General features: G+C 42.0%; 1 pseudogene; it reads right to left on the bottom strand.

Moving 5' to 3' along the window:
* Positions 1 to 18,250: 18,250 nt before the first annotated feature.
* LOC113260997 (parafibromin-like) lies at positions 18,251 to 19,777 on the bottom strand (annotated as a pseudogene).
* Positions 19,778 to 21,812: the final 2,035 nt, after the last annotated feature.

Below are 21,812 nucleotides of genomic sequence, written 5' to 3'. Positions count from 1 at the left end.
ACTCAAACCTCACACACCTGTTGCTTATCTAAAGGGCAAATTGGCTCATTAAGGGAAAACGACCCTGGCTAGGTAGACAAAGCTGGATTCTAAAGGGAGGTTCTAAACGTTAGAGCAGTGGTTCTCAAGCTTTAGCATGTGTAAGAATGATCTGGAGAGATTGTTGAGCACCTGTTGAACTCTACCTCCAGAGAGTCAATCAGAGGTCTGGGCGAGGTCAATGAATTTGCATTTTTAACAAGTTTCCTGATGATGTCGATGCTTCTCGTGAGTAAACTACACTTTAAGTAGTAGGTGGTTGGAAAGTCACCCCCATAACCAGGGGACTTTCACATAGCCTATACGGATTTGGCCCTTTCCACCTTGTCATTTTCCCTTGCCATCATTCCATGATTTACCTCTCCAGTCTTTTAGAGGGAATCAGTTCTGACATAGAGGATCAAGTATCCAGTAAGGGAGTGCGGTGTTGCTGCTGAGGATGGAAATCAAAAGGAGGAAAAATGTCAGTAGGCCAGACTGAGTTTGATCAGGTATTTAGTGTAAAAGAGTTAAAGGAAAGCTTATTTAATTATTATGGTTTTCTAATGTTTAATGTCATATAATGCAGATTCCTCTTACAAACTAAGAAATATATTGGCTCCTCTTTGCTCATTTATTTTATTATCTTGTAAATTTTACTACTCAGGGTTTTTCATTATATCCATTTTCTTTTTTTTTTTTTTTAAGATTTTATTTATTTATTCGACAGAGATAGAGACAGCCAGCGAGAGAGGGAACGCAAGCAGGGGGAGTGGGAGAGGAAGAAGCAGGCTCATAGCAGAGGAGCCTGATGTGGGGCTCGATCCCAGAACGCCGGGATCACGCCCTGAGCTGAAGGCAGACACTTAACCGCTGTGCCACCCAGGCGCCCCATTATATCCGTTTTCTAAACAAGATTTAATTATAGTGGCAATCTCTATTTTAACCCCAAATTTATCTGAGTGATTTTAGATCTATATGAATGACTGTTTTTCTATTATTGTTAAGTATTTTGTTTATTTCTGACTGTAATCAGAGAATGTGATATGAACAATTTCCATGCATTGGAATTTTTTGTAAAATTGCCATGTTTTTTCAAAATGATGTGTTTTCTCTAGTGTATAAATTAGCTTTTAACTATATTATTCAAAATTTTAAAATCCTTATCACTTACGACCTCTTAATCCTATATAGTGTTTATAGTTGTTAAATCCTATTTTATCTCCTGCTGGTTTTGCTACCTCTCCCTTTTTCTTTTTCCCTTCTTGGTTTTTCTTTACACATCCTGTAATGTTTAAGCATTGTATTTATTTTAAGGATATTTTATAGAAATGGCATTTACTTAGATTTGGTATTCTGATCCAATCTGAAAGCCTTTCATTTTTATTTTATTTTTAATTTTTATTTTTTTAAATGATTGTATTTATTCATATGAGAGAGAGAGCAAGCAAGAAAGAGAGCACAAGCAGGGGGAGGGGCAAATTTAGGAGAATGTCAATTGACACCTTAACAATATTGAATCATCTGATCCACATTCTATATCTGTCTGTACACATCATTAAATGTTTTTAAATTCAAGTACCAAACTTTTCTGATTTCAGATTATTTTTCTTCAAGACCGTTCACCTTAATTTCATAGATACAATTTTGTTTCAAATTAGAAATGTTCTAAAATTGCCCTTTTTTTTTTTTTTTTTAGTTTTTTTTTTTTTTTTTTTTTTTTTTTTTAGTAAGTCTACCTAGAAGAAAGGCATTTTGGGGCACCTGGGTGGGTCAGTCGGTTAAGTGTCTGACTCTTGATTTCGGCTCAGGTCATGGTCTCAAGGTTGTGGGATCGAGCCCTGTGACAGGCTCTGCACTCAGCACGGAGTCTGCTTGTCCCTCTCCCTCTACTCCTCCCACTGCTCACATTCTCTCTCTCTCAAATAAATAAATAAAATCTTAAAAAAAGAAGAAAGGCATTTCAACTTTATTCAAAGGCATTCTCTTCTTTAATAAAGCTAGTGGTTTTTCTCTGTTTTCTCATTCACTCTGGTGGCTTTCTGCTGGTTATAGCCACATGCTCAGGGAGAGGAAGGGCGAGGTTCCTCCTTGGTGTTGGGTTCTTGTTTGTTGTGTTCATCTGCTCCAGAAGGAGGCCTTTTTTGTTTTTTTTGCTGCCTGGCCCTTATACCCTTCAGTCTCAAACAAAAATATCTATGACTGGAATAACATGGTATCTGGTGCTTGCCTTGCTCTAATTCAGTATGTGTGGGGGAGAGTGGGTGGAGGTGTAGACAAAACAAAATTGACAGAGTTGACAGGGGTTCAAGCTGAGTGCTGGATCCCTGGGAGTTCATTACACTTCTCTCTCTACTTTTGCATGTTCAAAATTTTCCATAGTTTAAAGCTTAAAAAGAATTATCTTGTATTAGAAACAACAAAAAGAGTTAGGTCTCTGTTTTCCTCTTATTAGCGGGCTTGTTTTATGTTCATGTTCTAAACGTGTGTGCACATAGAGGGGACTTTCCTTCTGCCCAGGCTGTATCACCACCTCCCAGACATCAGGATTTTGATTATTGTCCTGATGCTCTTCCCAAAGCATGAGTGAAAGAAGTGAATTTTCATCCTACTTGATCTCCGAGAGCATTTGATATCACTGACTACCCACTTTCTCCTTTCTTTCCTGTTATGTTACAAAACACCGGTTTCTCTGTCAGCCTCTCTTGACTCCGTTTTCGCTGGTTGTAGTTCCTGTCTTAGACCCTGGTCGCCTTCTTTTTCTTTACACACCTTTCATTGTTGGTCTTCCTAACTCCATTGTTTCAACTATCATTTTATTTATTCCCTTGATATTTTACCTTATTCTGGCCATTTGACATAGAATTTACTTTATTAGATTTGCAGAGTATTAATTTGTTCATTTATTTTCCAAACGTTTTAAATGCTTCTACCATGTACCAGACACTAGGTTGAACACAGAAGATAAAGAGCTGAAAAAAAATGATCAATTTCTTAAAAGAGTCACAATGATGTGCTAAAGGTTCCCCAGTTTATTTCAAAGCTCTGATCACCTTTCTAAGACCAGATAGATGAAATCGCCGACTGGGTGGTTTGTTAGCTTCAAAACAAGCACAATAAATAAATAAATAAATAAATAAATATATATATATATCTATATATCTATATATCTATCTCACTTTGCCCCTCTGCCATTCCGACTCGTTTTTTCCCCCCACTTCTGTTGGTGGCCTCAGCATGCCAGCACTGACTTATCTTCCTTCTTTTCTCCACCTTCCCGGTCTTAATGCCTACTCATTTCCAACAGTTACCCTATGCTTTCGTTAATAGCTATGTCCTGAACATACCCCAGCCTCCTCCCAGCCATCTAATATCAAAAGGCTTTTCACTCTTAAGAAATGCTTCTTGACATTTATTCTGGTGAAAGTTAGAATGCACACTGTAATACGTTAACTTTTATTTGGCAACTTTTATTCTTCCCTTACATGAATTTTCATAATGACTCTTCTATCTCTGGCTATCTGAGGAAGATGTGTTATCATTTCATTTGATATGTGGAGACATCAAGTGACTTGCTCAAGATTACACTACTGGTGAGGGTCAAAGCCAGAAAAATAATTGGCCTGTTCCCCAAGTATACACCTTTTTCGTTGCTTGATGATCGTGAGGTCAGTTTGCTTCAGCTTCTTTTAGCAGCATTTCCCTAAGGATGTTTCTTGAGATGTTAATTGGTGCTATTAAAAAGAAAAAGAATTCTATACAGATATGAATAGGATATCTGAAGATGATAGGAAGTTTAAGTATTTTTTTATTTGAATCTTTAATATGCTAATGTGTGCTGTGAATATATAAGGCACAATATATGTTATATGGCATTTTCCAAAGGTTTTTGACCAGAGAACTATTGCTTCACACCTTCTCTCAGGACTTGTTTTCTCCAGAACCAATCTGGGGAAAGGTCATGCTGGAGGGAGGGAACTCTAGACCACAGCTCCAGTTCTTATTCTCTTAATTTCACTTGCCAGGAGAAATCTTCACTTGAACATTCCCCTGGTTGACTCTTCAACCACAGGTTAGTTATGGAATGAATCACACATCATCTTCAGTCCTTGCTGACATCTTTTCTTAAGCTTAGCCCAGCTGATGGCTCGAGGAGGCCCTCGCCTTCTGGCAGAAAACCAGCTGAGTTTGTGTACACATGCCTGGAAAATTATATTATTAAGTGATAAGAGCTTCTACTTTTTGAGCACTTGCTCAGTGTAAGGCACTGGTGCAAATACTTTTATAGGAACTATCTCTTCTAATCTTCACACTCACCCTGGGGAGAAGGTGGTAAGGGGATCTCTGTTCTACAAATGGGAATCCAAAGGCTCAGTAGTACCCTCATGTCCCTGAACACGCAGGTAGCAGTGACGAGCTTCCATGTCCTACTCAAGTCTGTCTGACTAGAGCCTATGCTTTTAGCTCATACTCTTATATTCTGACTCATTATCAAAATATTTAAGGATAGGTGAATCTGATTCAATGAATAGAAGAATATAACAGTAGAGACTAGTGTCTGTGTCTACTTGATGGTATTTATGGCTGCATTCCCAGCTCCTAGCACAGTGTCTAGCATGTAGAAGAGGCTTAAGAAATCTTTGTTGAGCAGAGATTGAACTGAATAACAGTGAAGAGCCTTCGAAAGGAAGTATAGAAACAATGGAGCAAACTTGAAGAAAACCATCAATTAAACAACATAGTCTCTTCACTGCAAGCATGTGAAGAAAAATCCCATCAGTCCTTGGAATTTCTGGAATGATTTTGGGAGCTCTTTGTTTTACCAAGTCGTAATTTCCCTGTTGGCTTATGGAGTTCGAGAACTAGTCGCCGCGGCTGGGCTGTCATCATCCCTACTCTTTGTTGTTGCGCTCTTAGTACACATTGCAGCTGCAGCAGGTATGAATCAGGCGAACTTACACAATCTTGAGCGTCCTGAAGGAGAATTGCCTGTTAGTCATTTATCAACTGGCCTGCCCAACCGGTAGATTTCATCTCAGATATCTGAGCAGGTGACAAGTCAGCAATATAGGCAGAGGTTTTATAAAGAGAGGAATAGAAATAAGATATAAAAATCATTTTTAGGTAACTTATTCAATTATAAGAGAGACAAATTATTAATGTTATGATACCATCTTCACAGGGAAGTGCATAGGTGTAATTAGATGAGTTTCTTGCACCAAAATAAGATAATGATAATGAAATGTATGGACTGTGGGTGATGACTAAAGAAGGAAATAATAATTATCTACGAGTATGAACAGTGCAAATAGCCAAGGAGGGACAGAACTGAGGGGCCCAAGAACTAAGTTATCAGGAAAACCAAAAAGTGGTAAGAGGGAACAAGGGAACATTTAGTTAAAGGACTTAAAACTATTCATTTTTGGTTTAATAGTGAGCCTAGCTGAATGACTGTGATTGAACAAAATGGGTTTTGAAGATTACCTCAGGTTGAAGGTGTAACACAGCCTCCTTCTGTCCTTTCAAGGAATTTTGGACTTCTTATAACTGATGATATTCTAAGAGCTTGCTCCTGGCACCATTCCCATCCATGTGCCCATTAGCGTAAGTGTGCACAGTGATCCTGTTCATCGTGAGAACATTCTGTAATCTGTTTCGTTTTGACTTCTTGACTTTATTTTACCCGGACTCTTTCTGAACAAGATTTGAGGAGGTATGATACACACGTAGGTTAATGAAACCAAGCAACTCTTCATCCTGTTCACAGCTCCTAGCATAGTGAGCGCTTAAAAAAAGTACATGTTCAAGGAATAAATAGAGGATCTAAATAACTAAAAGAAAATCTGGTTAAAACAGCCATGACTATATTTTGTTTCCAAAATCATTCTTTTTGTGAGATTAACTGTTCCTTGGAAGGTCTGCAGGTTCTACCCCACATAACTTTTTATAATCTAACATCAAGTGGAATTACTAAATTTAAGGAGCTTACATATCCACTGGGACTGGACTATGAATTGCCACATACCAATGAAATGACATAGAAAACACCATGAGAACTTCCACCTAGCAATCTTGCTCTCTAGAAAAGTACACCAGATCAATCACAAAATGCCTTAACTTCTTTCCTAAAATAATTACATATAAAAAATAATTAAAATCTACTAGAACATTCTCTTAAGAATGTAGCCTCTGTAGTTGATTTACAGATTTTAGAGGAGGAATAAGCATTAAAGAACATCAGATCCTCTGAGTTTCAAATCTGCCATGCTTCCTATCAATGCAGATTCCTGGGCCCCTCTTTAGACCTACTAGATCAGAATACTCAGGAGGCTCAGCCTGGAAATTTAAAAACTGAGAAAGATTTTCGAAACCACCGTACTGTCCCTTGTTATCTAAAGAACCTTAGGTCTGGAGGGACTAGCTGATGAGACCCAGGTGGCGGAGCTGAGTTCCAGCAGAGGAATGACAGAGCCTTTGTCTGCCTCCCACTCACAGCTCCACCCTCCCTTCACATTTTCCCTTGCTGCTTGCTTTTTGACTTTCAGCATACATTCCCTAGTTGTTTGATCCTCCTCCTTAGCATACAGATGGCCTCCTCATGCATACTCAAGTTCCACTGTGGTAAGTTGGACAGAGATCAGGTAGAAGTAGGTTTGTACCTTGGCACCCTCTGCATGACCCTGGCCAAGTTACTTCCCTCCCTTAACCTGCCATTTCCACATCTGTAGAGTGTGAACAGTAATGACAACCTCACTGTGTTACTGTGTACTAAGGACTGAATGTTTGCGTACCCCCCGCACCATATGTTTAAATCCTAACCCCCATAGAATGGTATTTGACGATGGGGCCTTTGGGCGGTAGTTAGGTTTAGATTAGGTTACGAGAGCAGACACCTCCCATGATGGGACTGGTGTCTTTATAAAGGGAGGAAGAGAATAGAGCTCTTTCTCTTTCCATGTGAGGACATGGCAAGAAGGCAGTCATCTACAAGCCAGAAAAAAGACTGTGACCGAGAACCCAACCATGCTGACACTCCAATCTCAGACTTCCAGCTTCCTTCACCATGAGAAATTAATGTCTTTTGTTTAGGCCACCAGTCTATGATGTTTTTGTTGTAGCAGCCGTGCTGACTAACATGCCATGAAAATCACATGAGGTAACAAGAGATAGTGCCTGCCACATATTAGATGCTCAGTAATTATTATATCCTCCCTTATGAGTAATTTTTTAAAAGGGTGAGTACCTGATGTCTCAATTTCCTGTGCAAATACCTACCACCCAGTCTGTGAGATGACAGATCAGGGCTAAGATGGGTACTAGGGGATGGAGGTCCAGCATATCTGCGTAGCAGGGTTTCCATGGACAATCTGGTTAAAAGGTGCAACTTCTGGGCAATTTGTCTTGATGATGCAAAGCGAGATGATTGCTTTTGCTTAGATTCTGTGTTCTTTGGGTGGCTTGAGGGAGACTGAGGCAGACTAAAGTGTCCCCTTTGCCCCTAATCACTCCTTAGTATGACCACTGACGGCAGCAGGACTCCTACCAAAGTTCTGTCACTAAGTTCTCTACCTGCCTTGCCTTGATCCCACTAACACCAATAAGTGCACTCCATGACAGGTAAACTTTGGTGTGGAGACAGTTGTGATACAGTTTGTTTGTTTGTTTGTTTGTTTCATTCATTCATTCATTCATTCATTCAACAAGCAACCGCGGAACACCTCTGTTGAAGGAACTGTCTTTCCAGGAACTCGGAAGTGTAATCTGTTAGTCACTTCTGGATTCTAGAACCCCTGCTCCGGCTCCATTCCATTAACTTAGACATTACCCCGTGTTTCACTTACACTTTAAGTCGTGTACTGTAAAGCCATTCCATTCTTATCGATGCCTCAGTGTTGGTCCTGACTCCAGCCATCAGTCTACTATGTTAAGAGTGGAAGTGGCATTCTAAGACCCAATGCCACAGTCATTAATGAGGGTAAGCCTTTTAGTCACCACCTCCTCTCCTCATGAAGTAATCATTACCTTAGAATAAGAAGAGGTTTCTTCTTTATTTTTAATTCAACCCCCTCTCCTCCCCCCAGTGTATCTCAACATCAGTTCATTTAAACATATTTACTGGGTGCCACGCACATTAGGGAAGACAGACAAGTGTCTCCACCTTCCTGGACCTTGCTGTCTAAGTGAATAGTGATAAATCATTTGGGGATCCAGTGGGAAGAAGGGCTTAGATTTCTCGTCAGCATGGAATGACAACGGCTATCAGTCAGTCATTAGTGATGGAGTGTAACCCCGGGTTAGACATGAACCATCAGCTTAGATTGTTCTAGAGACACTTTTCCATTGTACAAGAGAAACACCATTTCTGCTCATGGGAACAGGGCCACTTTCCTGTGCAAAGGCCTGGGGTGGGGGTGGGGTACGGGGTGGAATGGATCTAGGTTTAGCTGGCTTTGAACTCCTCAGGCCCCTTCCCCAGTGTTTTGAGAACGCCCTGAGAGTGTGGGCTTCCAGCGTCCTCTCCCAGGCCCCGGCGCTAGATGCCAGGTTGCCACCCCCGCCTTGGCGGTGTGATGTCTCTGGAGGCCGCTAGAGGGAGATGAATGCCCGAGACAGCTGCTGCCGTGAGGGGCGGCTATGGTGACCTGGGCTGCCTTCCCCATCTGGCCTAGTAGCTGCTCTGGGTGGATTTAGAACGTCCTGGAAAACAAAGCGTGAAAACAGTGAAATCAGAGAAAATGCTGGACTCCAGTTAAATCGAATTTGAATTTCAGATAAACAGCAAATATTAGATCATTCATCGTTATCTTAAATCGAAATGTAACTGGGTGCCCTGTACTCTTCTTTGCTAAATCTGGCAACCCTAATTAAAGAACAAAGGGACTCCGGGTAGACAAAGTCCTTCTAAGGGTTGGGGGAAAAGGAATTTTTCCTACCTACCTGTTACTTGAATCTGGAACAAAGTTTTGTATCCTTCAGACTGGAAAAGGTTGGTCTTTTCACAGATGCAGAGGAGCAGTGATGTGGCCTGTGGCCTCAGCTAGGAGAGGCCTGAGGTGTGGCGCTCTACTCCAAACACCTCCTCCATTATCTTCTCCAAGACTAAATATGCCACTGAAGTCCTTTCCACATTCAGGAATTTCTCCTAAAGAGGTGAGTATTTCTTTGAGAAAATGTCTTATAGCTCCGGCTGCGGTAACAAAATGTCACAGAGTGGTGGGTTTAAACAGAAGTCATTTATTTCTCACAGTTCAGGAGGCCAGAAGTCCAAGATCAGGTCATCAGAATGGTTGGGTTCTTGGTGAGGACCTTCTCCCTGATTTGCAGAAGGCCACCTTCTTGCTGTGCCCTCACGTGGCAGAGGGAACGTGCTCTGTTCTCTACATGCCCTTGTTAAGGGTGCCAGTCACATAATTCGGGTTGCATTCTTATGATCTCATCTAAACCTAATTAACCTTCCAAAGGCCTCACCTCCAAATACTGTCATCACAGTGGGGTTAGGGCTTCATCATATGGATTTTGGGAGGACACAAACATTTAGTTCATTGCAGAGGAGAAGAGCAGAAGTGCTGTCAATGAAAACTTCCTGAAAGATTGCTTAGCTACTTGTTAGAAATTAGTACCAGACCAGAAAAAGAAATGAAACAAAAGCTTGGGTTGAGAGGCAGTAGGCAAGGAAGGGACCAAGGCATCAAGACAAATATGAGGATCCCAGAAGAGGGGGATTGAGTTGCAGTTGCTACATTTCTAGTTAACAATTTTGTTCAGGGCTGGAGCCCTTTATAGAGGACGCATTTGGAATCTGAAGAATTGGCTCATATCCAGTTAAAAAATGACTTCTGGCACCTGGAACGTATGACCATGATTGCTATTCATGGCAATAATCGTATTCTCGGACTGAATAAACGCAGCCAATGCAAGAGCATTTTTATTTCTTCTGATAGTTGGAACAGAGTTCTAATGTCCTTTGCGTCCTAACAAAACTGAAGGTAATCACAAGGGGCTATGCTCACCATTAAGCCACATGTGTCTCTAAGCTTTTTGTCTTGCTTGCTTCTCCCAGAGTCGACAAAGGTACGTGGAATACTGAGAAGGTTCTTAGTACAAATATCTTAAAAGACTCACAAAAGGAAGCATTCTTCTTTTGGTTCCTTTTTCTCCAAGGTCGATATCAAGCAAAGAGTTCTTAATTACTAGGAGAGGCTGCCTTAGTGACCTTGAGGACACAGCACTCTCCTGCAGGCCTGGTTTAAAAAAAAAATTTTTTTTTTTAAGCTGATAACATTAATATCAAATTAAATCAGCAGGGGGCACAATTTCTTCACAATGCGTTAGGCTTCGTTTTTTTGATTAGAAAGAAAAACACCAAAACTGTTTCCTTGTACTGTTTTGAATCAGTGTTACCCAATATATCTGATCATCCAAACATCGAAATGTCATGCACATATTCATTTCCCACAGAAAAAGCCAACCTAAGCCATCCAAAAGGGGTTGACAAATGAACTGACAGTGCCCAGCTTATTGTGTCATTTCTGCATTAGTAATTCTCTATTTTTAAAAATAAGCATAGGGTAGGCATGATCAGGAGTGTAAAAGCAAGCACCACAGCTGAACCCGTTGTCTTTTATTTAAAGTTTCTCCTAGAAACTCCCATCCTGATGGTGACCCCCATTTTCTGGGCAACTAGAAAATGAGTAGGAAGATTTCATCTATTGATTTCATCCAGAACTGTAGCAGTTACTTTCAGGGGCTGTGTTTTGCAGATGTTTTACACATCTTGAAACAGTTTGCACATTCCTAATACCTCAAAATCAGGTTTGTGATATTCTCTTTTTGATTTGCTAGAAGGGAATGCGATCAGTGCTCTTGTCTTGTAGTGTCCCCGTCAGTTTGACATGGAATGATCTGGCAGTGCCCAAGTGTCATCTCCTGCATTTGTCCTGGCTCCGAATCGGTGCTATCTTGGATTTCATTGCTTTATTTCTCTTGGCAGCCATTTTATTATCTTCAAAAAGAGAAACAGATTATAACTATTATACAGGAATATTGGAAAGATTCTGGAAATCTTTTCATTAAATAGATACCAAGAGTTCTTCAACATTATTCCTATTCAATGCAGTATTAACAACAGCCAGAACTTACTCTGTTTTAGACTTTATTCCTTTACATTTATCAACTCATTAAAATCTTCTTCAGAGAGGTTAAGAAATGTGCTCCAATTCACTCATGGAGTAAGAGGCGAGGCAGAGATACAAAGACATATAATCTGGTTCTAAAAACTACATACAAGATGTGGGATTTTAAAAACTTAATTTTTGGAATAGGGAACGATTTACAGATTGTAAAATGAGGAATGGTATGGAGTGAGAAGTTCTGCTTCTGCTCTACCCACCCTGTTCTCCCATCTCTTCCCTCCCCTAGAAGTACAGCTACACCTTCAGTACCTTATGCAATTATAAACAAAAATAAACTGACCCTCCCCTTTATGACACCACAGGCATCGCGTTGTGTTCACTCTCCTGAACTTCGCCTTTCTACCGAACCATCTGTCCTGGATACCTTCCCCGAGCACAACGGACAAGGTAGCCTCATTCTTTTCCAGCCTTATTGTTTTCCATTGCAAGATGTTTGATAGTTTATGTCACCAACCATCCATTTGTGGAAATGGGTTGCTTCTCTTCTTATGCTGTTACTGTCGGTGGCTCAGTATAACAGTTGTACACGCAGTTTTGTAGCTGTGCAGGGACTCCTGTGGGATAACCTTCCAGAAGTATGAGAGTGGGGTTGAAGTGTGGAAACATTCGTACTGTTGCATAGTTACCACCACATGGCCCTTCTAGGGACTGTGCCATTTGCGTTCTACCAGAAATGCTTCTTTCTTTACAGCCTTACTAACACAGGATATTGCTGACCTTTTGGATGTTTGCCAATATGATGAGTGAGAATGGCATTTCAACATTTTTAATTACCATTTTAAAAATTATGAGTAAGGTCGAGCATCTAAGGTTTGAGGTTTCCTTTATACTTTTTATGTGATCTGTCTGTCCATGTTCTTGCCCACTTATCTTTTGGCTTGGTGATCTTTCTCATCTCAAGTTTCTAATGTTTGAAAAATAAGCCATTTTTACATGCTAGGAGTTGCAAATATTTTTCTTGGTTTGCATTTGCGTTTTATTGTGCTAGTCTCTTTCTGGAGACCATGAATGCATTTTTTATTTTTATGAGTTTAAACTAAGATATATATAGGCCTCGAATGTTGTAGGTTGTTAAGTATTCAAGGTTTTAATTTTACTCAATAAAAGTATGTGGGGAACTTACTACTGTGCTTCCCAACTTGTGCTAAGTGTTTGGAACAAAGCTGCTCCCCTGGCTAAGTTCCTAATCTATTCTGTGCAGAGAGGCAAGGGGACAGCCCAGGGGTGTACTGTGATTAGTCTGGTGTAGTCCAGACCAATCATGCTGATCTAGTGCCTTTCTTTCAAAACTGGGTATCTGGCCTCCCTTAAGCTCAGGGTGCTATGACCCTGTTAGGACCAATAATGCACAAAAGGAAAGGAGGGCAGGTTTTGAGGAAGCTTTGTTTTCCTAAGAAAACTAGGCAGATAGTTGCTTCCTGCCTTCGCTGCTTTGTCCTGCCTTGAATGCAGATGTGATGCCTAGAACTGTAGTAGCCATCTTTTGGCCAAACAGACTGAAGAATTTTTGCACTAACATGTGCTGACTTAACATAGCAGTTGCCTATGTCCAGTGGAGGAAAATAAACGTTTTCTTTTTCTTAAGCTACTGTTGGTCAGGCTTTCCTTGAAACAGTCGATCACTAAGGGGCAGTGTGGCCGCTTAAAACACTGTTATGTTGGCTTGCCACACTTCTGTTGATTCAGCCAATAAGGAGACCATAAGCCCAAATGGATTTTGACATCTATTAAACAGATAGCGTAAACTAGAGCCACATGGTGCCAGCTACCTGCATCCCTCATCCCACAGGACTACACCAGACCAAAAAGGCCAGATGATGGGCAACACAAGCAGAGGGACACTCTGTTGCCGAGGAGCCAAATGTAGACTCCAGCCAAGCAGTTTAGCATCTGCAGTTCTTTTCAAAGGACGGGGACAGGTGGGAAGTCCCATGTCATAAGAATCAGGGAAACAGATGAGAAACTGCCTTGTGGCCACCTTCCACAACATAGGGCAATGGGTAGGAAAGAGCTTTGTGACAGCTTCTCACCAAACCGCCCCTCCTGCTGAGCTCCTGCGAGGAGGACAGGGCAACCACCATGACAAGTCAGACTGCAGCTGGGCCTTGCCTCGGTGGCCCCCATGTGGAGACCTGTAAGTGTGTCAGGGAGTCATGCTGGAGCTGGTTTCCTAGAAATTGCAGATAAAAGCCTTTCTAATTGAAAAAGTTCTCCTTTCAAGGTAGCATGGGGGAAAGGGCTTAAAGTTGTTGAAGGACACAGGTTATTCAGAGGAATGATATATTCTGCTTATAGTTTTATCTTTTGCTGAACTATTTCCCAGTATCTCCTAAGAGTGACTACAAGGACATTTCCCTGCATACAAAGGTAGTGTTGTCATTCATTCTCAGGCATTTGCAAGGACACGTTGTAAGGTTTTGTGTGTGTGTGTGTGTGTAAATGTGCGTGTAAGGTAAACATTAGCAACACACCTCACAGACCTCTGGCACACTGCATTAACAGGCTTTCTGCAGTTGCCCTTTGTAAGTGATGTATATAATTACACATTTAAATTCATCCCCAGCCACACAAACTGGCTTGTCTCATTCTTATTTCTTAGAAATAAAATGCAGATTTTGAAATGTGAAACTCCAACCCCAACAAGCCTTAAAAGAAACATTTTTACAGATATTGCTTTTTCATGCCTGAAAGGAAAGCTCAAATAACTGCGGAAGCAGAGCAAGGGGAAGGCTGCATCTTCATGTGTCACCCCAAACTGCATCAGGTGGGGGATGTGGTTCATGTAGTCATGTCCTATCTCCTTCGTGTCCTGTAGAATTTATGACATCTGTATATGACTCATCCTAGCTTTCTACAGGGATGAAAGGAGATGGGTACATCAGTTGTGGAATGGAATACATGATGTTTGAGCTGGTAGGGACCTAAGATCCCATCCTCAACCCCCTATTTTACTGGTGAAGGTACCTTACCGAAACAGCCTGTCCCTAGTGGCTCAGGACAAAAGCTCACACAGGTCCCTGGGCCCCCCTCCCTCCCAGCCCCACTCTGTCCCGCGCTGCCAAGTGTCTCATGAGCATACGAGTAGGAATGCCACCCTGCATGACCCAGCTCTGCAACCAAGCCCTTTGTAACTTTGTAGCAATTTTCTTCACTGTCCTCAAAAGGGGATATATAGGAACATATTCTTAAGGTCTGATTTGCAACCTTTTAAAAGTGATCCTGCTTAGGAAGTTATTCACTGGAATTCTGGAATTTGCTGGGAAGACTTTACTAACTTTCTGAAGTTCCCAAAGAAAGGACTGACTCAAGAACTGCAGGTTGGGGGAGGCAGGTAGGGTGAGAGCAGGGGCTGGAAGCAGGAGGATTTAGTGAAAGCCCACACGTCCAGTGGTGAGCTCCCTCTTCAACCCCAGGCTGAACTTTCCCCCTTAACACTGGAGGCTTACCCTCTCCTGGTAGGTAAGTGGAGGACTCTTCTCTGGAGAAATGGATTGGGGCAGAACAGATGTACAGACACCAGTATTTGAGGGTCACTTGACAAAATGGCCATCTCTGCCTGTACATGGCCACGAGGTTCACCAGAAAACAAGGGTTGGCGCTGCTCACAGCTCCACTCAGCTATGAGGGGGTTTTGCTCGTATACCAATGAGTAAGAACGGCCAAGGATGGGTCGATGCTGAGGGAAACTGCTCACATGAAAAACAGACAAAAAAGTAAAAAATAAAAGGAAGTCAAAGGATTCAGAGACTGTACAGAGAAGAGAAGAAACAAACATGCCCAAACATCTTAAAATTGAATTCCTCAGGGAGAGATAAGAGAATACATTGTGGCCATGAAACAAGAGCTGGGGGGGCTCTTGTAAGTTAAAATTCAGGAAAATTGAAATGGAAAAAGTCAATAAAACAGCTAGGGGATAAATTTAAGGAAATAGATCAGGAAGTGAAACAAAATAAAAGCAAAACAAATAAATCCCTGAAGAGTTCTAATAGAAAAACAGAAAAGAAACTCTCAGAAATTGGAGGATTAAACTAGGAGATAAATTTAAATAATAAGAATTTCTGAAAGAGAAAAGAGAAGATAGAAAGGAGGAAATACAGTCCAGCTGAGGCATGAGAAAAGCCCATGACCAAGGGCTTCACAGAGACTATTCAGAGCAACCAGTGCAACCCACTGGGCCTAGGCTCTGGCCTCTGATTAGGCCTCCCATTTCCTGCTGGGCCAGGAGTCAGTTCTAAAATGCAGTCTGCATGTCTGGGTTGGACAGCGTGTGAATGCTCGCCCAGGCTCCTCTATCTTGGAGCTGGGTCCTGCCTCTGTAGTTCAGCTGCCATCTAAGGACTTGCTTCAATTCAGATGGCTCATCTTGCCCCTCCATTTTCCTAGAAGAGGACCTCCAACTGACCATGACTATTATCTCTGTTAGCAGAATGTGCTATGGCTGTCTGTTCACCAGCCTTGAATGAGGTTGCCAACTTGGCTGGACTCCTTTCATTCTACGATTGGGAAGGTGGGCTACCCCTTCCAAAGTATGCATGATGACCGAGTTGTTTCCTGGTCCCGCCTGCCTGAACCTGCCTTACCATGTTCCCTACTGGTCTTCATGCTTCATGACTCAGCCTAGAGTGCTTATTTAAACGTTTCATTATCTCAGTTAAAATACATGCTGAATAGTATTTCTGGACCATATATTTGGGCCGGGAGAAACTATAGGCCTTATGCTATAAGATCTTAATAAACTAATGCCTGTATTAATAGTATCAGATTCCAGAGAATTTGTTGGCATAAAATAGCTCTATGAGTCTTGAATGAAACACATAAGCCAGATCATTCGAATAAGGTCATTCAGAAAAGAAAGGAGTGAAATCACAGAGAGAAACAAGTAATGGTGCACAGAAGCAGCCCAGGGTGCTGCCCCTTCAGCAAAGCCTTTACTGAGAGCCTACTGTGTGCAGGGCACTGCCCTTAGCTCTAAGGACATAATTGACAGTAAAGCCAGGCCTCTCCTCATTGAGCTTATGTTCTAGTAGGGGGCGTAATAAAAAAAGCAAACACATTTTACTTACCTGTTTTATTTCACAAACATACTATGACTATGTGCCACATTCTGTTCCAAGAACTTTAAATAGTAACTCATTTAATCTTCCCAGCATTCCTCTCAAGTCAGCACTACTACCATTTCTCTTTTTCAGAAGAGGAAATGGAGGCAGAGAAAAATTCAGGACCTGCTCAAGCTCCCACAGCTGGCAAGTGGCAGACGTGGGCTGCCCATGCGGGCTGCCGTACTGTCCGTCCACTGTCAGCCTGCCCTCCCCAGGCGGGCCCTGGCTCCGTGGGGACAGCCGGGCAGAGTGAGGGGCTAGACATTGCGTGGGGTACACTCCGCTTTAGAAAGGAAGGTCAGGGGAGCACTTTCTGAGAAGGTGCCATGCCTGGGGAGCTCTCCGTCCGTGTGCTTGGGAGCTCAAAGTTCTCCTACAGCAGCTCGGCGGGGGGGATCCTTTTTTCCTTTTCCGCTCTCCTGATTAATTTTAAAAGAAATAAAGGAGTTTCTAGAAAGTGACATCAACCTTTTTAAACCACTGCAAGGGGAATCCTGGGTGGCTCAGTTGGTTAAGTGTCTGCCTTTGGCTCAGGTCATGATCCCATGGTCCTGGGATCTAGTCCTGAGTCAGGCTTCCTGCTCAGCAGAGAGTCTGCTTCTCCCTTTGCCCCTCTCTCTCAAATATATAAATAAAATCTTAAAAACAAAACAAAACAAAAAGAAAAACCTGCAAGGCCACAGTTACCAGGAGCGGTGTCCCCAGTCACCCTGCAAAGACCAGTTGCCATGGTTTCTTGGGAACTTTTATTTCCTCTCACAATGATAAATTAGATTCTGTAGATGACATAATTCTCACCCATTTCAAATAGGTGATACATGTCACTGCTTCTTTTTAAGGTGTTAATGGTTAATTGCTATGTGGCTGTTTCTGTGCTCATATTGATGCTCCCTATTTATTTTTTTATAATTGCTATTAAACATGGGATTTGTAGGACCCCAGGAAAATAGTATAGGCACAATCTATCCTAATAGATCAAGCAAAGTGTCCAAGATTTCATCTTCCCTTTCTTTTGGCCTCCACGGTTCAACTCTCAGGGTTCTCTTGCTGCTTACAAGCATCTTAATTTTATGTATATCACTTGGTAATAAAACTGCAGAACTAACATGCCCAGCCTCTCTTCAGTCCTACTGTGCCTTTCTATAACTGGGAGAATCTTCAAATGCTCTGTAAGAGCAAGCATGGTTGAAGCCTTCCCTGAGAATGGTGTGAGCACAGCCGTGGAAACTCGTGTCCTCCTGCAAACTGATCTCTTCACTATTTCATGCCATACATTTTCATTAGGTGATCAACAGAAAGGCTATGATTGCTCAGGAGCTCAACCCTGGTATTTAAATTTCTTCTCCTCGACCTTAATGAGGGCATATATCAGAGCAGTAGAGTGGGTTGACATTTACGACACTACCACTCCATTCTGTGATTAGACACAGATCATTCAGAGGTGAGGCTTCGGACCAGTGGCAATCCTGATCTGTGCTAAACAGCAATCGTCTAATTACAAAACTCACAATAAGAATAACAAACAATAATCTTGTTTTTCAAACTGCACCTCAATTAGCAGGAGCATTCCAAAGTCGGAAGCGTGGGAGGAGTTTCTACTCTATGCCACTCCCTGAACACGGGAGTACGAGGGAGGGGAGGAGCTTCTGGGCAGATGAAGACATAGAGAAGGAAGTCGGGAGTTGGGAGGAGACATCTGGAAAAGATAAAAGCCACAGAACATAAGTATATGAATCAGGGTTCTCCTCAAAGCATTAAATAAGGTCTTGTTAAAGATCAGTCTGGGACCTTCTTTTGTAAGTTTTGGTAAATTCATTAAAGCTTGTGTCTCAGCCTTTAGGTCAAGGTATATCCATGTTTCTTAATCCAAATTCCAGAAACAGGAGGAAATTCAGAATCTCAAGAGGGATGTCTGTTTCACTGTGTAACTATAAAGTGTTCTCAGAACTGTAAGAAAACTGACCTGTCCAAAGGAATTCTGTGATAACTGAGTTCTGATACTGTTCTGTCCTATTTCTGAACATTTGGATCTAGACAAACGTCATAATATTTGAGACAAAAGTCTTCAAATTTAGCAAATACATCAACTGGTGATCCATCAGGGAAAAGCCACGGACAAGCTTTGGACTGCCAGACAGGACTCTGTACAGAAACTGCTACAACCTGGTCCCCTCCACCCCCAGGGCATGCGCGGACGGGGTTGGTCTCTTGAGGCATGCACTCATGGGGCTGGTCTACTGCTCCATAAGGAACCCAGACATGAATTGTAGTGCCTTCTGGCTGCATCTGCTCTTCTCTACTCTGAATCATAGTTTCATTTTCTCAGTGGCAGCCTTGTTTTTGCTTTTCACCTGTTGGGACAAATTTCAGAGCCCAGAGAAGGTCTTCTGCATTGAGCCTGGTTATTAAAGAGGTGGTTGCTGCCTAACTTTTGATGATGGGTGCTAAAGATCCTTTTGTCTGGTTTGGTGGAAACCTGGCTTGAGAAACTGGTCTCAGAACTGGCCGTGTTCAGGAGGCTGAGTCTCACTGGCAGATGTGTCACCCTCTGTTACAGATTTTGGTAGATTTTACCCTGGTAAGTACCATCATGTCAGTTTTGAAGATGTCCGTTTCTTCTTTTCCTGTGAATGTTTCCTGATCATATCTGTTATAGACAGCTGGGACAGGACATTGGGTATATAACATGGGATCCACAGGTGCTGTATTGGGGGCCAGTCACAATTCAGGTACAGTCCATTCTTCTCTGGCCTTTACAGATTGAAGAATTGCAAAAATATTCTTGTAGAACAGTTTACTGTACTTCTGATCCTCACCCCAGCTCTGCTGATGATATCTTGGGTCACAGTTACCTCAGCATCCCCCCAAAGCCTCGGTTTCAGGGCATTATAAATATAATCCTCATCTAGATCAGTCTTGACTACACATCTTTTCTTAGCCTTAACTTTGATTACAGCAATTTTTCCCACTGCTTCAGACAAAGACTAATCTGTTCCTTTTGTACAGTCCCTTCTTTGGGCCCTCCAAACCAGCAGCCGATCTCTCTTTAACAAGGTCCACACATTCTTAATCTTCAATTTGTGGTTTCTTTGCTTCTCCCAAAACTTCACTTCATTTTAACTTGAGCAGGTCCCTGAAGACCTGCTTCTAGGGGTGCCCTTCTGTCTCTAATTGCCAAAGTTAATGTTGCACCAGGAGTTCAAGTACATCTTCTCAGTCAGGGCTTCTAACCATAGCCAGGTTTTCAGGAGCTACAGCAGGACATCAACAGTAGGATGAGGAAAAGTACACATTATTAAGTACAAATAAGATAGAAGCCAGTGTGGGGTGTTCTCTGGGTTGGTTTCCTTTCCAGTCTCCCCAAACTATGTAGCTGGTCTTGACATTCTGGGGTTACTAGAATACCTGACAATCACTCTTTTCCTTCACCACAATCTCCTTTCCCTGGGTGCCATACTGTTGCCGCATGCTGGGTACATGTGTCCCCCACCTCACTGCCATCTCTGATAGCAATAAGGGCAGCAGCCCCCCAAGTCCCTGAGGACCCCACACTATAAGGCCTTATAAGAGTATATGAGATAATCTTAACCAGGCCTTTCCTGTCTTAATGTCTTTTTTTGATAGAAGCAGGGTCCAAAGTGCAAACCTGCAATAAACACCCCCATCAAGAGGGATTTTCTTATAATTTCACACTATGTCTAAAAGTGGTTTCTTGTCTACCTGCCCACACCCACCTAAACCTGCTTCTCTATTTATTTAAATTCAATTAATTAACGTATAATGTATTATTAGTTTCAGAGGTAGAGGCCAGTGATTCATCAGTCTAATATAACACCCGGTGCTCATTACACCATGTGCTCTCCTTAATGTTCATCACCCAGTTACCTCATATCCCCACCCCTCTTTCCTCCAGCAACCCTCAGTTTGTTTCCTATGCTTAAGAGTTCCATATGGTTTGTCTCCCTCTCTGGTTTCGTCTTGTTTATTTTCTCCTCTCTTCCCATATAATCCTGTTTTGTTTCCTAAATTCTACATCTCAGCGGAATCATACAATAATTGTCTTTCTCTGACTGACTTATTTTGCTTAGCAAAACACCCTCTAGTTCCAACCACATCGTTGTAAATGGCAAAATTTCATTTTTTAATGGCTGAGGAGTATTCCATTGTGTATATATACCACATCTTTTTTTTATAAAAATTTTTTTATTATGTTATGTTAGTCACGCCACATCTTCTTTATCCATTCATCTGTTGATAGACATCTGGGCTCTTCCCATAGTTTGGCTATTATGGACATTGGTGCTATAAACATTGGGGTGCAGGGGCTCCTTCGGATCACTACATTTGTATCTTTGGGGTAAATACCCAGTAGTGCAATTGCTGGGTTGTAGGGTAGCTCTGTTTTCAACTTTTAGAAGAACAGCCATACTGTTTTCTAGAGTGGCTGCACCAGCTTGCATTCCCACCAACAGTGTAAGATGGTTACCCTTTCTCTGCATCCTTGCCAACATCTGTCATTTCCTGACTTGTTCATTTTAGCCATTCTGACCAGCGTGAGGTGGTATCTCAATGTGGTTTTGATTTGTATTTCCCTGATGCCGAGTGATATGGAGCATTTTTTCATGTGTCTGTTGGCCATTTGTACGTCGTCTTTGGAGAAATGTCTGTTCATATCTTCTGCCCATTTCTTGATTGGATTATTTGTTCTTTGGGTGTTGAGTTTGATAAGTTCTTTATAGATTTTGGATACTAGCCCTTTACCTGATAAGACATTTGCAAGTATCTTCTCCCATTCTGTTGGTTGTCTTTTTTTTTTTTCTCTTACTAATAATACTACTCAGTTGGTGAGGCTCTTAACCAGTTATTCTTCATTTTTCTCTTTCATTCCCGCACATATCCAACAGAGCCAGAAATCCTGTCTCTGGAGGGTTTCTATAATAATCCCCTAACTGTTTTTCCTATTTCTATTTTTAGCCTCCTCTCTTCTTCCCACCCCACCCCCCAACCCCCAATCTAGTTTCTAAACTGCAGCCAGAGCATTCTTTTAAAGGCACTGGATTGGGGCACCTGGGTGGTACAGTGGGTTGAGTGACTGACTCTTGGTTTCGGCTCAGGTCTTGATCTTGGGGTTGTGAGATTGAGCCCTGTGTCGAGTCCCCCATCAGGCTCCCTGCTGAGTGTGGAGTCTGCTTGGAATTCTCTCTCCCTCTCCCTCTGACTCTCCCACTCATGCTCTCTCTCTTACTCAGATAAATAAATCTTAAAAAAAAATAAAAGGCAAATTGAATTGTGTCTTGCAATAACCCTCTAGTCACATTACTGGCATTTAGAACCAACCCAAAGTCCTCCCTGGGGCCCCCAAGCCCTGCATGATTGTGTCCCCGTCTATCTCTCTGGACCCAATTCACAGACTTGACCCCTTGCTCACTCTGCTTTATCACACTGCTTCCTTGCTGGTTCTTATATGCCAATTACAGACCTGCCTCAGGTCCTTTGCTTTTGC

This window comes from Ursus arctos, unplaced genomic scaffold, assembly GCF_023065955.2.
Source record: "Ursus arctos isolate Adak ecotype North America unplaced genomic scaffold, UrsArc2.0 scaffold_29, whole genome shotgun sequence".
Classification (NCBI taxonomy): domain Eukaryota; kingdom Metazoa; phylum Chordata; class Mammalia; order Carnivora; family Ursidae; genus Ursus; species Ursus arctos.
Note: the sequence above shows the minus strand (reverse complement) of the source record. Positions and strands in the feature narration are given on the sequence as shown.